The 20,297-nt window shown below is 58.3% G+C and overlaps 1 long non-coding RNA gene across 4 annotated transcripts in view; it reads right to left on the bottom strand.

Moving 5' to 3' along the window:
* Positions 1–20,297, bottom strand: part of LOC120887511 (uncharacterized) — a 41,919-nt gene that overhangs the window by 10,185 nt on the left and 11,437 nt on the right. The window contains exons 2-9 of one of the 4 annotated variants that reach the window (XR_013427146.1): positions 13,572–15,627; positions 12,780–13,468; positions 8,707–12,547; positions 7,622–7,797; positions 7,311–7,489; positions 6,003–6,260; positions 5,515–5,830; positions 4,349–5,276 (exon numbers count right to left, since the gene is read on the bottom strand). This is a non-coding gene — a long non-coding RNA (uncharacterized LOC120887511). Of the gene's footprint in view, positions 1–4,348; positions 5,277–5,514; positions 5,831–6,002; positions 6,261–7,310; positions 7,490–7,621; positions 7,798–8,706; positions 12,548–12,779; positions 13,469–13,571; positions 15,628–20,297 lie in introns of those variants that run through there. The other 3 variants (XR_013427145.1, XR_013427144.1, XR_013427147.1) reach the window with 3 other exon arrangements.

The following is a 20,297-nucleotide window of genomic DNA, read 5'->3' as shown; positions in this document are numbered from 1 at the left end:
GGCCTCTCCCTGGAAAGGTGCCTGACGTGGTCTTACACATTTGTAAAACTCTGTCACGTACCTGGTCACCTGTCCTGGGCCCCGACAGGCCTGACTGACCCTTGGATGTCAATCCAGTCATCTGCCTGTTGGAGAACCCCGACCTGAGTACTTTCAGGGACCCATGGGTCAAGTCCTCTTTGTGAACCCCCGGGAGACAGCCAGGCAGGGGTAACCAGCAGAAAAGTCCGTGAGGTGGGACTCGTCCAGACGCGGGGAGCGGGGAGTCCTCAACTCAACGCCAAAGTGCACTCCCCCATCTCAGGGAAGCCAAGGATCCCTTTGGGCCTCCTGTTCTTGTCTTCATAGTGGAATTACAAGGGTGGAATGAGAAATCTCATCTAAAACCCTGGGCATCTAGCATGTGTGATGCTCAGGGCGTCCCTAGTTTCGTCTGCAGTCAGGACAGAGTTCGGTCCTGCAGCACGCTGCGCCCATATATTTGGGAGTCTGGAGGTTTCCTGGCACCCTGTAAACTGCCTGCATAATCCGAGCCCGAGGCTGAATCACTGGTCTAGCTGGGATGAGGTTAGAGACCAAAGGTTGACCCTGCAGAAGACTGAGGCACGGAAACGCTGTTTAAAAAGGGACTCGCCGGCTCTCTGCAAGGATGAACCTCTGCCAGCCTGGCAGACATCAGAAGTCAGCTCCTGTGCCCAGACTGCAACTAACTGCTCCAGGGGCCTTGGACTTGCTACCATAATGACCTTCCCATCTCTTTAAGAAAAAGAAAAGAGCAAGTCAAGCACTTTTTTTTTTCTTCCTTTCTCCGCTGCCAAGGAATCTCAAATGAGTTTAGAAGTATTTAGAATTCAGAAGGGTGGGAGCGTCTGAGCCCCTGGCCAAGGTCCTGAATTGGCAATTTCAGAACCTTGGTTCCCAGGGGGCTGGTGCAGGCCAGAGATGCGGAACAAAGACAGGGCTCGCTCGTGGTGGAGGGGTCTTCCGTGGCCCCCAGAAGGACCCCAGTGGCAGTCTGCAGGGGACTGTGATTCCAGGCAGGAGAGCTCACTCTGATCTCTGCCTTGAACGGAGCAGACCCAGGTTCCCACCCAACCCCCCCACTTCCTGGCCCTGAGACCTGACCAAGTCATTTCACCTCTCTGAACCCTTACTTCCACCTAAAATGGGGACAATCGCAGCTACCTTGAAGGAGGTGATGAGGGTTAAACAACTTATTATAAATCAGTTCTCTAGTCTAATCCAGACCAGGGAACTGCCGTGGCCAGGATTCCTACTCCATTCCAGAAATCAAGCCTCGAGACAGACGCTCTGGGGCAGGAGGCTTGGCTCAAGAAGACACCTCAGGGAACAAGAATGGTGTACAGGGCCCAGGGAGAGGGCGAAGGAGAGAAGTCCACCAAAGTCCTGTCCTTAGGTCGGCCACAGGCGAAGCTCAGTAACACCAGGGTTTTCAGAGCTGTCCCTGCCCCAAAGACAGAGAGGGGATCCTTGATCTAGTTCCATGGCGGGTGGGGCTCACCCAACACTCAGACTACCCAGGCCTTAGCTCAGGAGGATTCGGATAGGAACCACAGGAGAGCTCCAGAGAAGAGAGAGAGGGGGGACTGTGAGGTCACGCACAAAGAGAGCAGGTTCCTACAGCGATGGCTGGACCAGAGAGGAGCCAAGAAGCTGGGTAGAGAACCACAAGTACTCAATTTAAATTCAAAAATGATAGCAACTAAGACATGGTGATGGCATTGGTGGTGGTGGGGGTGGTGGTGGTGGTGGTGATGCTGCTGCTGATGGGGGTGGGGGTGGTGATGGTGGTGATGGCGATGGTGGGGGTGGTGATGCTGCTGCTGATGGGGGTGTTGATGGCGATGGTGGGGGTGGTGATGCTGCTGCTGATGGGGGTGGTGATGGTGATGGTGGGGGTGGTGATGGCATTGTTGTTGTTGGTGGTGGTGGTGATGCTGCTGATGGGGGTGGTGATGGCGGTGGTGGGGGTGGTGATGGTGGTGGTGGGGGTGGTGATGGCGATGGTGGGGGTGGTGATGGCGGTGGTGGGGGTGTTGATGGCGATGGTGGGGGTGTTGGTGGGGGTGGTGATGGTGGTGGTGGGGGTGGTGGTGGTGGTGGTGGTGATGGTGGTGGTGGGGGTGGTGATGGCGATGGTGGGGGTGGTGATGGCGATGGTGGGGGTGGTGATGGCGATGGTGGGGGTGGCGATGGTGATGGCGATGGTGGGGGTGGTGATGGTGATGGTGGGGGTGGTGATGGTGATGGTGGGGGTGGTGATGGCGATGGTGGGGGTGGTGATGGTGGTGGTGGGGGTGGTGATGGCGGTGGTGGGGGTGGTGATGGTGGTGGTGGGGGTGGTGATGGCGATGGTGGGGGTGGTGATGGCGGTGGTGGGGGTGGTGATGGCGATGGTGGGGGTGTTGGTGGGGGTGGTGATGGTGGTGGTGGGGGTGGTGATGGCGATGGTGGGGGTGGCGATGGTGATGGTGGGGGTGGTGATGGTGATGGTGGCGATGGTGATGGCGATGGTGGGGGTGGTGATGGTGATGGTGGGGGTGGTGATGGTGATGGTGGGGGTGGTGATGGTGATGGTGGTGATGGTGATGGTGATGGTGGGGGTGGTGATGGTGATGGTGGGGGTGGTGATGGTGGTGGTGGGGGTGGCGATGGTGATGGCGATGGTGGGGGTGGTGATGGCGATGGTGGGGGTGGTGATGGTGATGGTGGGGGTGGTGATGGCGATGGTGGGGGTGGTGATGGTGATGGTGGTGATGGTGATGGCGATGGTGGGGGTGGTGATGGCGATGGTGGGGGTGGTGATGGTGATGGTGGGGGTGGCGATGGTGATGGCGATGGTGGGGGTGGTGATGGCGATGGTGGGGGTGGTGATGGTGATGGTGGGGGTGGTGATGGTGATGGTGGGGGTGGTGATGGCGATGGTGGGGGTGGTGATGGTGATGGTGGGGGTGGTGATGGCGATGGTAGGGGTGGTGATGGTGGTGGTGATGATGACAGTGACGATAATTTGACGAGGAGATCCCTCATCTCCTTCAGTCTCCTCTTGTTATCTGACCACCTGGCGAGGTTTTCAAAGCCCTGTGACACCTGCTTTCCTCCTTGGTGTGTGACCTAAGCCAGTGACCTCGCCCTCTGCCCCCTGGCATAGAGAAGAGCAGGAAGCTGTTACGGGCCCTCTTCCTCCTTAGTTCCCCACCCCCGAGTCCTCCCCGTCTCCGTCTCCGTGTTGGCAGGCCAGGCCAGCCCACGGTGCAGGCAGCAGGCCATTAGACTCGCGGCATAGGTGCCATTTCCAGGCAGTGAAGCAGACCCCACAGTTCCACTCAAACCCTTGACCCTGCTACCTGCTCGCCTCAGAACCTGTCCTGCTTCCCACAGAGATGGTGGCGAGGACGGAGATCCATAGACACTAAGCACACAGCCGGGGCTAAGTGTTTCATGTGGTTGGGAAAATGATATTGGCCTGAAATGGCTCTTATCCCCTCCCGAATTCCCGCTGGCCCCCGCCAGCCTGGGCTGCTCTGGGACGTCACAGCAGAGACCTGGGAAGGGCAGAAACTGCTTCTCTGCTTTTGAGTTGTAAGACCAGCTTCTGAAACTCATGGCAGAGACGAGAGTTTGAAGGGATTGTTTTCTGAGTTTCAAAATCCTAGATCTGGAGCCTCAGAAGCCAAGGCCTTGAAAGAGCCCAGGTACAGAAGGGTTCCGTTAATAATAGATTTGGGAGAATCCGTCATCAATCAGAGCGGGGGTTTGGGGGGTTCTGTTGTGTTTTTTGCTTTTAAGGAGTCAAGGACGGAGTTGAGCTGGGAGAGGAACAGGATGTTCTCTAGTGCCGTGGCCCCGAGAAGGGGTCCTGGGCCCTGCCCATCACGTGCTCAGGGCGAGGGGACAGGTTTGGGAAACTGAGAGCAGAGACCTGCACCTAGTTCTCCAGGGGACACCACTCTGGTGATTCTTACTCCTCCAGTCATAGCCCCTCCTTTAAGTACGGGTTGGAACAGGACACGTTCCTACTGCAGCCATGGGGCTGCGTGTCCCAGACCAGTTGACCCTGAGACCACTGCTCACTCTTCCTCTCCCCCTCTCTCCTCTCCTCCCCTCCCCCTCTCTCCTCTCCTCCCCCTCCCCCTCTCTCCTCTCCTTCCCCTCCCCCTCTCTCCTCTCCTCCCCCTCCCCCTCCTCCCCCTCTCTCCTCTCCTCCTCCTCCCTCTCTCTCCTCTCCTTCCCCTCCCCCTCTCTCCTCTCCTTCCCCTCCCCCTCTCCTCTCCTCCCCCTCCCCCTCCTCCCCCTCTCTCCTCTCCTTCCCCTCCCTCTCTCTCTCTCTCTCCCCGTCCCTCCCCATCTGTCCAGCTCTCCCCGGTTTGGGAGCTGCCCTGTGGAGAGGTCAATGTGGCAAGGAGGGTGGACAGGGAGCCCCATTGACCTCACAGCCGATGGCGGGCAAGTGTGTGAACCAGACATGGCCCGCGTCTGCTGCGGCTCTAAAGATGGGAAACCCCCTGTGCTGCCCACCGGGGTGTGTCTCTTGTCCCAAGCTGGAGGGTCTCAAACGTGAAGCCAGGCGGCGTTGCCAGTGGAACCCCAGGGAGGGAGCCTGTGCCTCATCCCCATGGTAAGTGACAGTCACTCCTCCCCTGGGCTCCCGTGCCCCTCCCCAGCGCCCTCACCCCAGGGGAGGGAAGGACATGCGGAGGTGAGTTCCAGACTCCCCGCGGGAGAGGTCCGCGTGACCCGGGCATGTGTAATTGTCAGTCCTGCTGCTTGGTGAACAGCTTCCACACCATCAGCTCAGAAAACATGGAGCTGCTGCTCTGCGCCCCTGCTGGGTGGCCGAGGAGGCGGGCACACACAGTGGACGGCAGACCAGGCCGGTGTTGGGTGAGTTTCTGAAAACCTCCCGCCATAATCCCTCTGCCCACCCTCCATGCTATGACCACCCACATCCCACAGTGACCAGAGGGGCATTACGACAGCTGACAAAGAGGCTCTCCTTGAAATGTCCTCTTGGCTTGGTGTCCGGAGGACTGTCCCCAGCAGTCTCATCTAGTGATTTTTTTCCTTCTTTTTACGAGTTTTAAGAATCCTCACACTTACAGTCTACGAGCCCTAGACAGCTCCAGATGGACGAGATCTTCTCGCGATTCTGACCCCAGCAGCCAGCAGAACACCAAGGCCCCACCAAGTCCCCACGTCGGCCAGAATGAGCGTGAAGGGAGAGTCTCCTAGGCAGCAGGGACATGGCGCTAGTCCTGCCAAACAAAGAAGGAAACAGAAACAAACAGGGGTTGACTGTGGCTCCTCACTCTCCTTAGGTGACCTGGGTGAGTCCCAGAATCATCACTGGATCCTCTGTACACGTTCCGCACACCAGGACCCGGCCCCACCTGCATGCTGACCACAGATCAGGAGGTTTTCAGGAAATGATCCCTGGCCCCACCCCAGATCAGTTAAATTAGGATGTCAGATGGGCATCCCCCAAAAGCTCACGTGTGAGACAACGCAAGAATGTTCAGAGATGGAATGACGAGATGGTGACAGCTGTACACTAATAATGGATTAATCCATTTACACGGATTAACTGAAACCGCAGGCAGGTCCGGTATGGCTGGAGGAGTAGATCAGTTGGGGTGTGCCTTTGGCGCGTGTACGTGCATATAGATCCTTCTGAGGATTTAACCCCGGGGTGCTTTCCCACTGAGCCATATCCCCAGCCCTTTTTTATTTTTTATTTTGAAACAGGATCTCACCAAGTTGTGGAGACTGGCGTAGATCTTGCGATCCTCCTGCCTCAGCCCTCGAGTCTCTGTGATTACAAGCGGGCACCACCGGGCCCGGCTTCAGGTATGTGTCCCTGATGAGTGGCGCTCTCTCTGCTTCCTGCCTTCCAGGCCTCTGGCCCTGCTGCTCCCCTCCACCACGCCCTTCCACCATGATTTCTGCCCCACCCTGGGCCCAGAGCCATGGAGTCGACTTACCATGAACTGAATCTCTGAAACCACCAGCCAAAATAGACGTCTCTTGCCCTCCGTCATCCTCGTCAGCACCTCTGGTCATGTCCTGGAACCTGAGCGACACGGGGCGAGGCCCAGGTCGGGTATAAAGTGCAGCCAATACTGAGACGTCCTCACCAGAAGATGGGAGATGGTCACCTCTCTGCTTCTCTCAGAGGACGGCCTTCCTGCCTCTGAGGGGGGCCACTGACCGTCCTGGTCATCGCACGGATTCTGCCACTCCTTGGGGAGAAGGAAGAGAGTCCTGCTCCAGACCCCAGGGGGCCCTGCTGTGCTGGGCCCCAGAGTTAGGATCTTAAGGACTCCATGGCATTCTGCGGGGGAGAGAACTGAAACCCACTGAAGCGAAAATCAGCAGTCATCAATACAGGACCCAAACAGCAGGGGAAGGGTGCAGCCTGGCCCAGGGAGAAAACAGGGCACAGTCTCACCAACTGCCTCATCCGCCACCTGTCCAGCCCTCCTCTCTCTGTGGGGCATTAGTCCCTCTTCCCAGAGACAGGCTTTTCCCACGTGGTAAAGAATACATGGGCTGCGAGAGCTTATAACAGTCCAAAACACAGAGCAATCTAAATGTCCACTGATAGATGGATGGATCAAGAAAATATGGTATATATGCATTTACATCTAGATATACAGAAATATAAACAGAATGAAATATTATTTAGCCATTAAAAAGAAGCATATTCTGCCACTGGTCACAACATGGATGGACCTGGATGACTTTAAGTCAAGTGAAACTAACCTGGCATAGAAAGAAAAAATTATTACATGATCTCACTTACTCTGCGTGCGCGTGTGCATGCAGGCTGAGGATTGAACCCAGGGGCACTTTTCCACTGAGCTACATCCACAGCCCTTTTCATTTTTTGAGACAGGGTCTCACTAATTTGCTGAGGGCCTTGCCAAATTCCTGAGGCTGGCCTCAAAATTGCAATCCTCCTGCCTCAGTCTCCTGAGTTTTGCTGGGATTACAGGGTGCACCACCATGCCTGGCAGGATTTTTTTAAAGAGTTCAAATACACGGAGACAGACCATAAAACATGGTTACCATGGGCTCAGGGGAGGAGAAGTGGAGATGTGGGTCAAAGAATCCAAAGTCCCAGACGTGTGGGATAAAGGAGTATAAAGACAGAGGGAGAGCTTGCTGGCTACTGCCATTGGTTGGCTGGGGTCACCTGACCAATCTCCATGGCAATGGACCCAAGTCCGGTGATTGACATCCTCACCAGAGGAACGAGAGATGGCAGGCAGACACGAGCAGGCACTTACTGCATCTTCTAAGACACTCTTTTCTCTTCTTGCTTGAGCTCCCTTCAGGTTGAGTTCTCACAAAGACACTTTAACTGGAGACAGCTCCAAGAGCAAAAGAGGAGGGTCGCTGTGGGTTCCGTCTCTTGACCACGTCAGCGTCCTGGTTGGGATGTTGTCCTTAGTTTTGTAGAATTGCCCTTAGAGGGTGTCGGAGAGAAGACATGTCTGACTGTATTAGTGCTTAAAACTGAATATGAACCAAAAATGATCTCTTAAACGGGATCATTTAAAACAAAAACCCAGGAAACAAAGTAAGAGTCCTAACTAACCAAATTTAACGTGGGCAGAGGCTGGCCTCGCCATGAGCCAGAGAACACCGCCAATTAGTCCTACAGCCTGCGTCTCCAGAAAAGCAAGACTCGTTTCTTCCTAAATCATCTTCTTTTTTAATGATGACAAACAAGAAAGTCTAGACGGGTTCCCTGAATAGCAGCAGGGTTCACATCTGCATGGTGGTAATTAGAAGGAAAAGTTCAGAGATGACCGGAGGGCCACAGTTCACGTACCATAAGAAATGCCCGAATGTGCCACGCAGCTTGGAATGTGCCCGGAGCCTTCCTACGCAGCCACACATGTCAGACATCAAAAGACCTGAGGTCTGGAATTAACTCTTAACTGGGTCAAGGAATCAACTAACAGAGAACAGCTAAGCGCCGGTCAGGAAGGACTGATTTGTCCTCCTTAAACTGGGGACAGGGACAAACGACAATTCACCCTATCTTCCCTGGGAGAGTGACTTCTGTGAATCCCGACCTCCTCACGGGGATGTCGTGGCCCGACCCCTGTGGGTGGTGGATGGACCCCAGTTCTCTTCCCACTGGAAACGGCCCGGAAGGCCCCTGGCATGATGAACGGTTTATGGGAACGTAAGAATCAGGGGTGCACCCCCATGTCTTCAGGGAGAGAGTGAACCGTCTCTGGCAGATACTCAGCCCCTGACATGGAATAGTGTGACGGTTCTGTGGTCCCCTCCTCTTGACAAGGGACAAAGGAGCATGTGCCAGACAGAAAAATCAAGCAGCTCTGAATCCTTCCAGATCCCTACACAGCGCTGTAATCGGCCAGCAGGAATGAGCTACATTAATGTCCCCTCAGGAAATTGAACAATCGGTCAGTGAGGCAGATGACGGGCCAGGGCCTGCCGACAGGAGGTGAGCTCACGAGCAGGGCTCCTGTCTTCTGTGTCCCAAACTTTGATTGTTTTTTGTTTTGTTTGTTTGTTTTTGTTTGGGTACCAGGATGGAAACCAGGAACATTTAAATACTGAGCCAATATTTCATATTTTTATAAAGTAAAAGTATATCTTATTTAGAAACTGGGTCTCACTGAGTTGCTTAGGCCCTCTCTAAGTTACCTCAAGCTTGCAATCCTCCTGCCTCAGCCTCCTGAGCCGCTGAGATTACAGATGTGTGCCACCAGGCCCCATGGAGTGGAGAAGACGCACCGACTCTGGAACACGGCTTCAGGAAAAGGAAACTGCTTCTTCCAAAACAGTGATGAGCACATTTTAATTGGACTCAATAAGTGGTTTATTGAGTGTCTATTCAATCTACATTTATTGTTTAACTTATCCTCCTAACCCCCACCCATGGGGTGGTAAGTTCTCTATGATATCAGTCTCACCACATGAGCACACTGGGACTCGGAGAGGGAAGGTGCCCAGGGCCCCGCCTTGGTACTTGTGGGTGCACAGTAACCGTGGGCCTTCGGTAAGAAGTGGGCAAGGACGCAGACTCAGGTTGGTCTTGCAGTACTCAGGCTGTGGCACATAGCTCAGCACCAGAGGCTTAAGACAGAGTGCACTGACACAGGGTTGTCACAGCCCCAGGCACCCGCCCGCCATCTTGTCACAGTCCTGCCTCTTGCCACTCACTACTCTGCCCTGGATGGTCACCCCGGTCTTCACCCAAGCCCCACACCCAGACATGAGCCCCTGGGGGGCAAGAGGCTATGGTGTTCCCATCTTGAACCCCTGGGGTGTGACACAAGGTAGGGAATGAGTCAGCATTCCAGACCCGAGTGGACACCACTTCTTCAGACCAGGAGAGGCACCCACCGCGCCATCCAGCCACCGACCAGGAAATATTCACCAAGTAGCAACTGCAGGCCCAGCCCTGAAGCAGAAGGCAGAATGTGGGAGACAAAGACTGCACACCATACACAAGTTCAGTTAAAATAACGATGATTGATGAGAAACCGTGAGGACATGATGTCCCCCTCGAGGAGAAGAACCGAGTTCCCGCATTTGCCCTTTCACCCCGTGTGAGCGACCACTCAAGTCACCCGTCCAGAACGGAGCTGGGGGCGGGGCGGGGTCCAGCCCTCCACTCCACTGGCTTTTTGGACCAGAAACAAGCAAACAGGTAAGGAGACACTAACCACATTAAAACCAGCCAGTTGGCCAGGAAGGAAGTGACGGGAAGTCCCTCTCAGGCTCAGGACTCTCCCTACGATGCTCTACTTTTCAAAGAGGGTTTTTTGTCCCCCTTCAGCCCTGGTACTTATCAAAGAGACTCGTGAGAGCTGACACGGCTCTGCGTGGGCCGTCCCCAGCAGCGGGGAGCGCCTGTCACCGAGGACCTGCTACCTGCAGGTTGTTCTCTTGGAAAAGTGACGGTGCCTTCTGCACGGGACGTGGCAGCCCGGGAAGGATCAACTGATAGGCCCCCGCTGCCTGGTAGTGTCCCCCTCCTGACGGGCGCTGCCGAGGGCCAGCGGTGAATCCGATCAGCAGTGTCCCCGGGAGTCAGTCCCGAGGGCTGGTTCTATCTCCTCCTCTCTGAACAGGGGCTCTGTGGCCACTGGGTCCCAGAGAATCTCCTGTTACTCGATTTTATCATTCAGTAGCACTGAGAAACGTCTCGCGCCAGCCTCGTTTTGTTCCGATTTACCCAGATGAAGACTCAGGAGGCGATGAGCGCCTTCCGTTCCTCTTATCCCACCGAGAAGGTCCAGGCACTGGTGCTGTCCCTGGGTTGGCTCTATCTGGGCCTCCATGCTGGCCCCACACTTTGCTTACTGTAGGCTTCTGGTTTTCTCCTCTATAAAGTGGACATAGAAAGTCCACCGTGCGGGGTTGCTGTGAAGACTGAGTGAGTAGGGTCTGCAGCAGCCTTAAAAGGTGCCGGCTGTGTTTGGCATGATGACCACTTTCCCGGTCCTGGGTTTTTCTTGAACACCTACTACGTGCCAGGCCCCGAGCTAGGAGCTCCGCCGACACGATCCCACTTCAAAGCTGGATGGGGTTGCTCATGGTGGATTACTCTTTGGCTTCCATTTTGATTTGTTCCAAAGGTGCACTGAAATGGTATCCACCTTGGTGGCTGAATTTGGGGGTATCCCCCTAAACGTACTTGTGGGTGCACAATAATGTGGGTCTATGCCGAGGTGCACTGCACTCCATGCTGCCCTCTCTGCAGTCACCTGCCTCCAAAGTCACCTCCCCCAGTGTCTCCGAGAACAGTGCCCCTGGGCTCCTCTTCCTCTAAGGAGGCAGATCTGTCCCTCAGCACAGAGGACAGCTGCCTGCCCCCAGGTCCAGTCAGTGGGACAGGATTATTGGCCGATGGCAGAGGAAGAGGGAAAAGGCCCAGCTGACCCAGTGGCCTGGACCAGGTGGAAGCAAAAAGACCAGGAAGGAAGGACCCTGGAAAGACCCGGTGGTGGCCAGGGCAGGACTCGTGGCCACCCGGGTCTGGGGACTGAGGCAGAGTGCACGCCCGCGGGTCCTGCTGGGGCCTCTGCGCAGCTGACCGCACAGGGGAAGAGCAGGGCCGCGGGTCACTCGACCCGGTGTTGGGTGTCGAGTGGTTTAACGGTCACACCGCGTTGTGGTATGAAAGCAGAATCGCACAACGTTGGGGAGGCGGAGTCCTCGTCCTCGGCTCCCTGCTCCAGTGTCGTAGGCGCGTCAAGGAGCGGGTGCCTCCGGGAGCGAGGGCTACGGGCCTCCCTGCTCCGGCGGGCGGCCAGCCTGTGCTGCTGGAGGTGGCCAGCACCGCGTCTCTCCCCTCAGTGGCCACGGTCTGAGCACGTCTCCCCGAAAGTGAGGCTTGGAAGCCAGTTCCCGGGAGCGAGAGGGCTGGAAGGTGGGGTCCGTGGGAAGGAGTCTCCCTACAGACTGTCACCAGTCGGTCCCAGGAGGCCCCAGAGCGCCCTGGCCCTTCCACCATGGAAGGTGCCCTGGGAAGGCACCACCTGGTCAGAAAGGGGCCTCGCAGGCCAGGAAGCTGCTGGCACATGGGACCGTTCGGCCTCCGGAACCGCGAGCGACCCACTTGTGCTGCGTGAGTCGCCCGAACGGGCGGAGCCACTGTGTGGTTTAGCTGGAGCGTCCCCAAGGCCCCCGTGTCAGACCAGGCCACGTGTGCAGAGGCGAGGTGACTGGGTTGGAAGGGTCGTGGCCCAGGCACCAACGTGGGTAACTGGGTGGAACTGTGGACAGTAGGGCACGTCACTGGGGAAGTGTCTCTGGGTTTGTATCTTGTCCCTGGTGAGCAGCGCTCTCTCTGCTTCCTGGCTGCCGTGGCCGGAGCCACTTCCCTCCGCCACGTCCTTCCACCATGGTGTCGTCCCTGAGCCATGGAGTCGGCCAACCACGGACGGAACCTCTGAAACCTCCAGCCAAAATGACCTTTTCCCCCTCTAAGTGTCCTCGTCAGGCTTTTGGTCACCGGGACAGAAAAGGCTGACCTCAGACAGACAGACAGACGGGGAGGCAGACGTCACGACCTGCCTCAGACGGCAGACGTTTCAGAGGACAGAGACCAGGGCTCCTCCTGTCCCTCCATCGAATGTGACCCCACCCAACACCGGCCTGGTCTGCGGTCCACTGTGTGTGCCCGCCTCCTCGGCCACCCAGCAGGGGCTCAGAGCAGCAGCTCCATGTTTTCTGAGCTGATGGTGTGGAAGCTGTTCACCAAGCAGCAGGACTGACAATTACACCAGGCCGGTCCCGCGGACCTCTCCCGCGGGGAGTCTGGAACTCACCTCCACACGCTCCTTCCCTCCCCTGGGGTGAGGGTGCTGGGGAGGGGCACGGGAGCCCAGGGGAGGCGTGACTGTCACTTACCATGGGGATGAGGCACAGGCTCCCTCCCGTGGCTCAGCCTGGAACACGGACTCCCTGGGGTTCCACTGGCAACGCTGCCTGGCTTCACGTTTGAGACCCTCCAGCTTGGGACAAGAGACACACCCTGGTGGGCAGCACAGGGGGTTTCCCATCTTTAGAGCCGCAGCAGACGCGGGCCATGTCTGGTTCACACACTTGCCCGCCATCGGCTGTGAGGTCAATGGGGCTCCCTGTCCACCCTCCCCAACTGCCCCAGGGCATGTAGGAGGTGCCCACAGTAGGGTACACGTGGAATGCACGTGCACTGGTTGAACTTTCCCCCCAAAACCACACGTTGAAGCCCTAACCCCGCGTACCTGTGTGGGTGACCTCACCTGGCCACAGGTTCTCCGCAACTGTGACCAAGTCAGGATGAGCTCGAGGGGGTGGGCCCTGATCCAACAAAATGGCGTCCCTTTAAAAGGGGGGGATTCGGTCACACGCAAACACACAGCAACTCCACAGCACAACAGGCAGAGACTGGGGTGGTCTCTGCAAGACGAGCAGTGACAAGACGCTAGGAGACAGGGACCCTCTTCTCCCTGAGGCCTTCGGAGCCAGTGTGACTGCTGACCCCCGACTTTGGACTCCAGTTTCCTGAGCTGCAGGGCAGCTTTCTGCTGGCTCCTCCTGAGCACCCGCAGGGCAGCCCGGGGACCGAGGCAGGGCGTGGGGTTATCTGGAGGTGAGACCTGCAGGTGAAACCCTGCGTCTGCTCTGAGGACCACAGACACAGGACGTGGGTATTCGGTTCTCAGAGCCCTGCCCCCAGTCTTCCCCCAAACCCTGAAACTCAAATTCCCAACAGCAACGTGCTGTCCCTTCAACCTGCTCAGAGCAACCTCTATTCCGACCTCCAATCCCGAGTGTGTGGAGCTCCAACTGACAAGGTGCTGGGCCTTCTCAAAGGTCTCCACGGAACGGCACCAAGGGCCTCCTGGGTCACGGGACGCCAGCCCCCCACGTCACCGCAGTCTGTGATCCTCCCCACGGGGCCAAGGCCAGCCTGTGGGGAGCCAGAGAAAACCAGAGGCCCCTGTGCGTACCCCTGCAGCGTGGCCGAGGGGTCGGCATGACTCACTGCCCACAGGCTTCCCGGGTGCTGCTACCTGAGAAAGCTCCAGACCCACAGGCTCCTCAGGTCTGAGGCTCCATCCCCAGCCAACGCCCTGCAGAAAGGAGAATTCCACCCGCAGGGGTCCTGGGGTGGACCGTGGGCCGGGCTGGCTGTGAGGTGCCCTGGAGCACACAGATGTGTTCAGGACGAGACGGGGCAGGGCACGGCAGCTAGCGGGCAGCGGGCCGCTCGCTTCTTCCCAGCCTCTGAGGCCTCTGACCCCAAAAGACCACTTTCCCTGTCCTCACAGCCCCTAACTAGACTGCGACCCCGACCTGGAGAATCGTGGATCAGCTTCCGCAGCTTCTGGCTCTGTCCTGGCTCTCAAGTCAGCACAGTGTCCCTCTGGGGCGGCAGAACTCGGGCAATGATCCACCCACCCAGCAAATGTTCAGTGGGGGTGGGATATGGGCAGGGGTGCTGTCGATCTAGGAGTGAATGAGCAGCCAAGCCCGGGATCAGGTACCTGTGCTTTGGCAGAAAACACACAAGTCAAAGGTGTGGCCCAACATGGCGCACCAGCCAGCCTTTCATTGCTATGACGAGATTCCCGACACCACCTACTTCAAAAAGAAAAGAGAGAGGGAGGGAGGGGTTCACTTAGCTCACAGTTTGGGAAATTCAAGTGCCTGGTGCCTGCATCTGATGAGGGACAGCACTGGTGGGAACGTGTCGAGATGCTGTCACTTCACCGCCAGGTGCAGACGCAGGGAGGGCCCAGGCTTGTCCTTCGACAACCACCCTCTAGGACAACCCAAGGAACCACACGAGAACCGCTCTGAGGGCACACCCCTAGCTGGCTTCCTCCTGATGGTCTACACGGTGGTGGCCTTGGGGACTTCCACGAGGTCCTGCTCCTGAAACGTCCCACCAACAGCCCCCATCACAGTGGACCCTAGGGGACCCCGACCACACCCCCACTTAGCACACGGCTGGTCTCCAGGGGAAGAGGGCACGTGAACCCCAGGCCGGAGCCGGGACGCAGCGAGCCCCTTTCCAAAGGCTCTGGACCCGCCGTCAGCAGGCGCCCTCCGCAGGGCCTGGCTCTCAGCTGCGGCAGTTCAGGTGGCGCCTGCGTTTGGCGGTGTCTGGAGGCCCTTGGAGAGGTCGCGCTGAGGGGTGCTGCTACATCCAGGGGTAGGTGCCGTGGAAGCTGAGGTCCCACCACGCGAGGCCCAGCCTGCCACAGTTACCAGCCCGAGATGGCCGAGGAGCCCTGGTCTAGGTCTGGGAGGAAGACAGACTTCTGCCCCGGGGCACTCGGTGCTGAACCCCCACTTGTGCCACTCTAGTGGGGTGGCCTTAGACAAGTCACTTAGATCCCCTGGACGGCTCCTCCCCACTGTGTGCTGCTCACGATCACGAAACATCAGCACCTCGAACAGTGACCCGCACTATGCTAAATGCCCCAGGGTTAGTGGTCCCTGTTCTCCCACTGCTGCCTGTGTGGATGCTGGCGTGAGGAATGTAACATGGTGCAGCAGCAACCATCTTGGTTCCATGAAGCAGAAGCCCAGAGACGCTGACAGAGGCCAAGCACTGCCGAACCTACCCTGGATCCAGCTCCTCCTGAATTCCTATTACATGAGAAATAATTCATGGTCAGTTAAGCCACTTCTACCTTAAGCAGCTCTTACTTACACTTTCATTCATCCTAACTGCTACCATAGAAATTCTACAAACATTTGTGGAACAATGAATGGTTTCTTATGTCTGGCACATAGTAGGTGCTTTGCCCAGTGGTTGAGATGTCCTGGCCAGTCAAGGAAGAACTTTTTGTGGCACACCTACAGCCACACCAGATGCTGGAGAGATCCTCAGACCCATCTGACCTGATGGACAGACGGAGGGTGCAGGTTCCCGGTGACGTTGAAGGGAGGGAATAGAGGAGAGATTGCCCGACGGTGGTTCCTACGGTGGTTCTCCTTCCCCCGTGTGAGGAGCCGTGGTGGCCAGTCTGTGTCCCACCAGCAGCTCTTTGGAGAAGAGTCTGTCATTGGGGATGGCAGCTGTCCGACGAGGCACAGGGCACCCCTTGAAGAAGCCACCTGTGAAGAACCCGCCGTGAGACCTTGGAGAGAGCCGGGCAGCCGCGCGCGCCTTATTTCCCATAGCTATGGCCGTGGACGCCCTGCTCTGCGCTGAGAGGTGACAAGTCTCTGCTTCATGGAGCCGCCCATGGGGGACAGCTGGTGGGGGTGGGGGAGGGATCCCGGGGATCCCACTGACAGTTCCCTTTACAGCTAACCGAGGCAGGTGCACCGTGGACTAAGGTGGCCCAGGGCAGGGGACAGCACCTCTGCATGGCCACAGCTCCCGCCGTCTAGGAGGACAGGCCCTGGCTTCGGGACGCTGGGGAGGCACTTTGCAGAGGCTCTGCGAGGAGTCTAGAGCTTCTGCACAGAGCTCCCCACAGGCACGGGGGCTGAGGGGCTGCCCTGTCACTCACGTCGCCTCCCCCTGCGCCCAGCCTTCCTCCCGGTGAAAGGACGCCCTTCGGCTTGCCTTAGCGCCCACCCTAGCCACCTCCTCCGAACCCCATCGCCTCGCAATGCCCCTGTCCCCCAACGAGGGGCACCACGGGGTGGGGGCTCGGGCGTCCACACACAGATGGGGGCAGATTGATCCAACCCCGACGCCCGAGTTCAGTGGCTACGACAGCAGTGGGCACCGCGGGCAGAGTCCCCAAGGACAGGACCCTGGGAGGGCCTCGCCCACCTGTGCACAGGCCCCGCTGCAGGCTCCCAGGGTCCTGGGCAGACGGGGGCACGGAGGACGGTGGGGAGGGGCAGCTCGTGGCTGCAGGGCGAGAGCCGCTCGTCACCCACCCGCCCCCACCCCCCACCCAGCAGCATCCACACTTCACCCTCCCAGAAGCCAAGGCTCGGGTCCCCCCAGACACCCGCCAGTCCTGCCGCCTTCCCGCCCGCTCGTCCGCCTGGTTCTACACACAGCTGACAAGGTGTCCCTCGTAACTCGGCTGCTCAGAGCCACAGGTCTCCCCATCACACTGAGCCCCCACTGCGCGCCACGCCCGCCAGCCTCACCTGCCCGGTCCCCAGCCTCACATCCCCACACTGCCCTGGGCCTCACCAGGCTCCCGTCACCGGCCCCTCGCTGCTCCTCAAACACACCAAGAGCCCCTGACCGCAGGGCCTTTGCCGCCTAAATACTGTCTTCCTCCACAGCCTGTGGCCCATCTGTGCCCTCAACCACCTTCCCTAACGTCGCCCCTAACAGTGCCCCCTCCCCCTTCCACCCTCCCCCTCCCCCCTTCCACCCTCCCCCTCCCCCTTCCCCCTCTCCCCCTCCCCCTCCCCTGACTGACCCTCCGTCCAGGCCCTGACCTCCCTAACCCCACAGCCTGTGTTTGACCTCACTTGATCCTGATTCTCTTCCACTCTCCACCTGATGCACTATGTCTACACAGGCACCAGTTTGCAAAGTCCCCGTTACAGGACGCAGGAGGCTGAGGCCCATGGCATCCCACTGAGCCCCTCGGCCTCACGACCATCAGGCTGGGAACCCAGGGTCCAGGGCTTACGGAGCAACCTCCCCAACTGCCCACAGATCAGGTCACCGTTGTCACAGGAAGGAGGCCCAGTGTCCACGCGGCTGCTTCTGCACCGGGGACGCAGCAGCCACAGCCCGGCCTCGGCTGGCGGCCCTCTGGTCGACTTTCTCCAAGACGTCGTGAATCCTGATCTTCAGGTGGAGGCTCGAACACCGAAAGCCGAGCCTGCCCCCTGCGTGGCGGCAGCTGCTGGAGCCGAGAGCTGCCCGCTGCAGAGAGCGTGAGCTCTCCGTGTGACAACAAGCCTCACCCAGCCCACTCTGCTCATCTGCCTTTCCTGTCTGGCTTCTGACAGTGTTCCACTTGTCAGCCCCCGATTCATCAGTTTAGTCAACGCTAAGCTAAAGTTGAGCTGGCACTATAAAGTGCTTACCACCAAAAACTGAAAATCAAAAATGTTAAAGACTGCGTTACCTTGGGTGGCATCAACAAAGGTATGTGATTCAGGAGAAAGGAGGTGGTATACCAAGCCTGGTCCCCACGGGTGGGATCACCTCCTTCACTCGGCCAAGACAACGATTTGGAAGGAGATGAAGACCACGGAACAGGAAGTAGGCAGAAAGAGTGAGGAACGTTCCTTTTCTTCTTAGTCAGAGAGAAAGAGAGGCCGTTAGGAATCTGAGCTCTCTCCAGATGGCTGGGGGGCACTTGTGTGGGAGGGAGGCTTTGGGGGGCCATGGGGGAACATGATTAGACGAGGAGGTGAGGCTCACCCCAGCATTTAGAAAGCAATGATCCTCCACTTGTGCACGATGGGTCCAGGTGCGTCCTACTGTCGTAGAACTGATCAGAACAAAATTCTAACTTTTTCTAAGTCGATTTCCTCCTTGTGGGAAGAAGTGGAGTGAGTGTGGATGAGGTCCCTGTCCCCGGTGTCCCTCAGACAGGCTGGATGCCAGGGCGGGTAGAGGGGACTCAGACTCAAGAAGAAGGTCCGGAAGAGAAGGGAAGGGAAGGAGGGAGGACAGCGCTGGAGAGGGGAGGCCCCTGTCTGCAGCTGGCCACCTCCATCCCCTTCCACCATTTGGACGCCAGGCCAGCTGACCCAGGAGCTCAGGACGGCCCACCCCGCGGGCCACGGGTCACACAGGAGCCCCACGGCACTGCGCCCACAGGGCCCCCCCTGCCTTGCTGGCTCTGCCCACCGCAGCAGGACCTCATGAGGGCCGAGGAGGCCGTGCAGAGAGGCCGCCAGGAGCCGGCTGCTGCGTTACTGCGGCTCCCGCTCCTCCAGGCTCTCCGCCCTCAGCTCCAAAAACCCGGGAAACTGTCGTGCTCTGTGGACACGCTGACCGCTGCCCATCGCCCGAGGAGAGCCCATGACAATTACCCAGCAATGGAGCTAACCAAGGGCCGCGGCTTCACAAAGGGAAAATCACCTCCTGCCCTGGCCGCGCATCCTGCTCCGTCCCCAGCTCCGTCCCCAGCGCGGGTCCTGGCCTCGGCTCCTGACTCTAAAGAGGAGGACCACCGCGCTTGGCCTTGCGGCCCACTGTTCTGCTGCCCACGAGCTTCCAAGCTCAGATCCTGTGTTTCCCATGTCGCCGTGGGTCACTCTCAAACCCCTTCTCCTGTCCAACAGGCCTGGCCACCAGCTTCCCGCCCCACCACTGCGTCCCCAGCCCGCTCCATCAGGCCACTGCTGGCTGCCGTAGGTCTGACTTGGTTTGGGTCCCCTAAAGCAGATCCTAAGACAAACATGGGGACACAGATACTTCTAAGGTGACTGCAGGAAGCAGGGTGGGCAGAGCGGGGAGAACCGAGAAGAGCCCCCGGGAATGTGCAGGTCTTCCTCTGGGCACCGAGACCACCCGGTGACCGTGGGAACGTGCCTCGGAGCGTCCCATCAGGGGACAGGGGAGCCGGGCGATGGCCCGCCATGCTCCTGTCCTCGGTGCTGTGACAGGTGCCATGAACAGGGTACATTAAATCTCGGCTCCTCACTCGGGTTCTGGAAGCCGAGGTGCAAACTCCAGGGGGCGGTCCGCTGCCGCAGAAGGCTCTGGCAGGAGACCCCACAGCCTCCCTGGGAACCCAGCCCTCCCCCTCAGCACCGTAACGTGTTTATTTGTGCCTTTTGTGGGTCCCCCACGCCTGCCCTCCCCACAGACCAGGAGCCTGCGGGCAGACGGCACCTGGCGTCTCCACCTCTGGACGCCCACCAGGGGTGGGGGCCTTCCCTGCAGCTACTGCTTAAAGGGCTCCCACGCTTACGAGTCCAGTGAGTCACCGTGCTGGGGACGGCAGTCAGACGTCCTGAGCCCAGAGTGGGGACAGCACCCAGGGCCTGCTGGAGGGACCCAGGACACAGGCAGGCACACACAACCCCCCAGGGGCTTGTCCTCCTGCATCTGCCTGTCTGGTGTGTGGCTCAGCCTGAGCGCGTCTGGCTTAGTGCACAGGTCAGGGCTCGGAGCAGCCGGGAGACCCAGTTCAAGTCCCCATTCGGCTCCCGGGCCTATCTGTGGCACAGGCAAGCTCTCCCTCCCCCAAAGCCCGTTTCCACGCTGCTTTCTGAACGCCGCTTCCTCTGCCTTTACTTTTGCTCCTACTCTGCATTTTCTGAATCCTTTCAAAGCCTTTTACAAACCGTCCCGGAACATGGCGGGCATAAATAAAACCTATCTGCAAAATAGAGATAATATTTACCACGCGGAACTGCGGGGGGATTAGAGATAATGTAGGCAAAGCACCTGGCGGTGAGCGGCGGCTGTTATCATCATCATTATTATTTTTGGTGAAGAGGAATCTCGGCAAATACCTCCTCAGACATCAAGCAGGAAACCAATTTCCTTGAAAATAAATGTCACAGATATGAAAGGCTTATCCAAAAATAAATAAATAACCTCTAATCAGGAGACAAGCCAGGGGACGTCTGGCCACAGGAGGGGCCCCTGTGACCCGGCTCGACCCACTGACTGGAACGGTCAAGGGTGGAGCTGATGGTGACCTTTCAGTGATGTGCCACCAACCTCTGACCTGGCCGGGGAAGGGAAACTGGTGGTCAGGAGGAGCTGGACACTGCCAGGTGCCCACACAAAGAGGCTGGGAACCCCCGTCTCTGCTGCCGGTCACTGTGAGCTCAAATCATGATGGGGACGGAGCGGGGGACGGGGGGGCGGCACCCGCCAGGCACAGAGATAA

The sequence above is a fragment of the Ictidomys tridecemlineatus genome, chromosome 10 (genome assembly GCF_052094955.1).
Source record: "Ictidomys tridecemlineatus isolate mIctTri1 chromosome 10, mIctTri1.hap1, whole genome shotgun sequence".
NCBI lineage: Eukaryota > Metazoa > Chordata > Mammalia > Rodentia > Sciuridae > Ictidomys > Ictidomys tridecemlineatus.
This window is presented reverse-complemented; position numbering and strand designations above follow the sequence as displayed.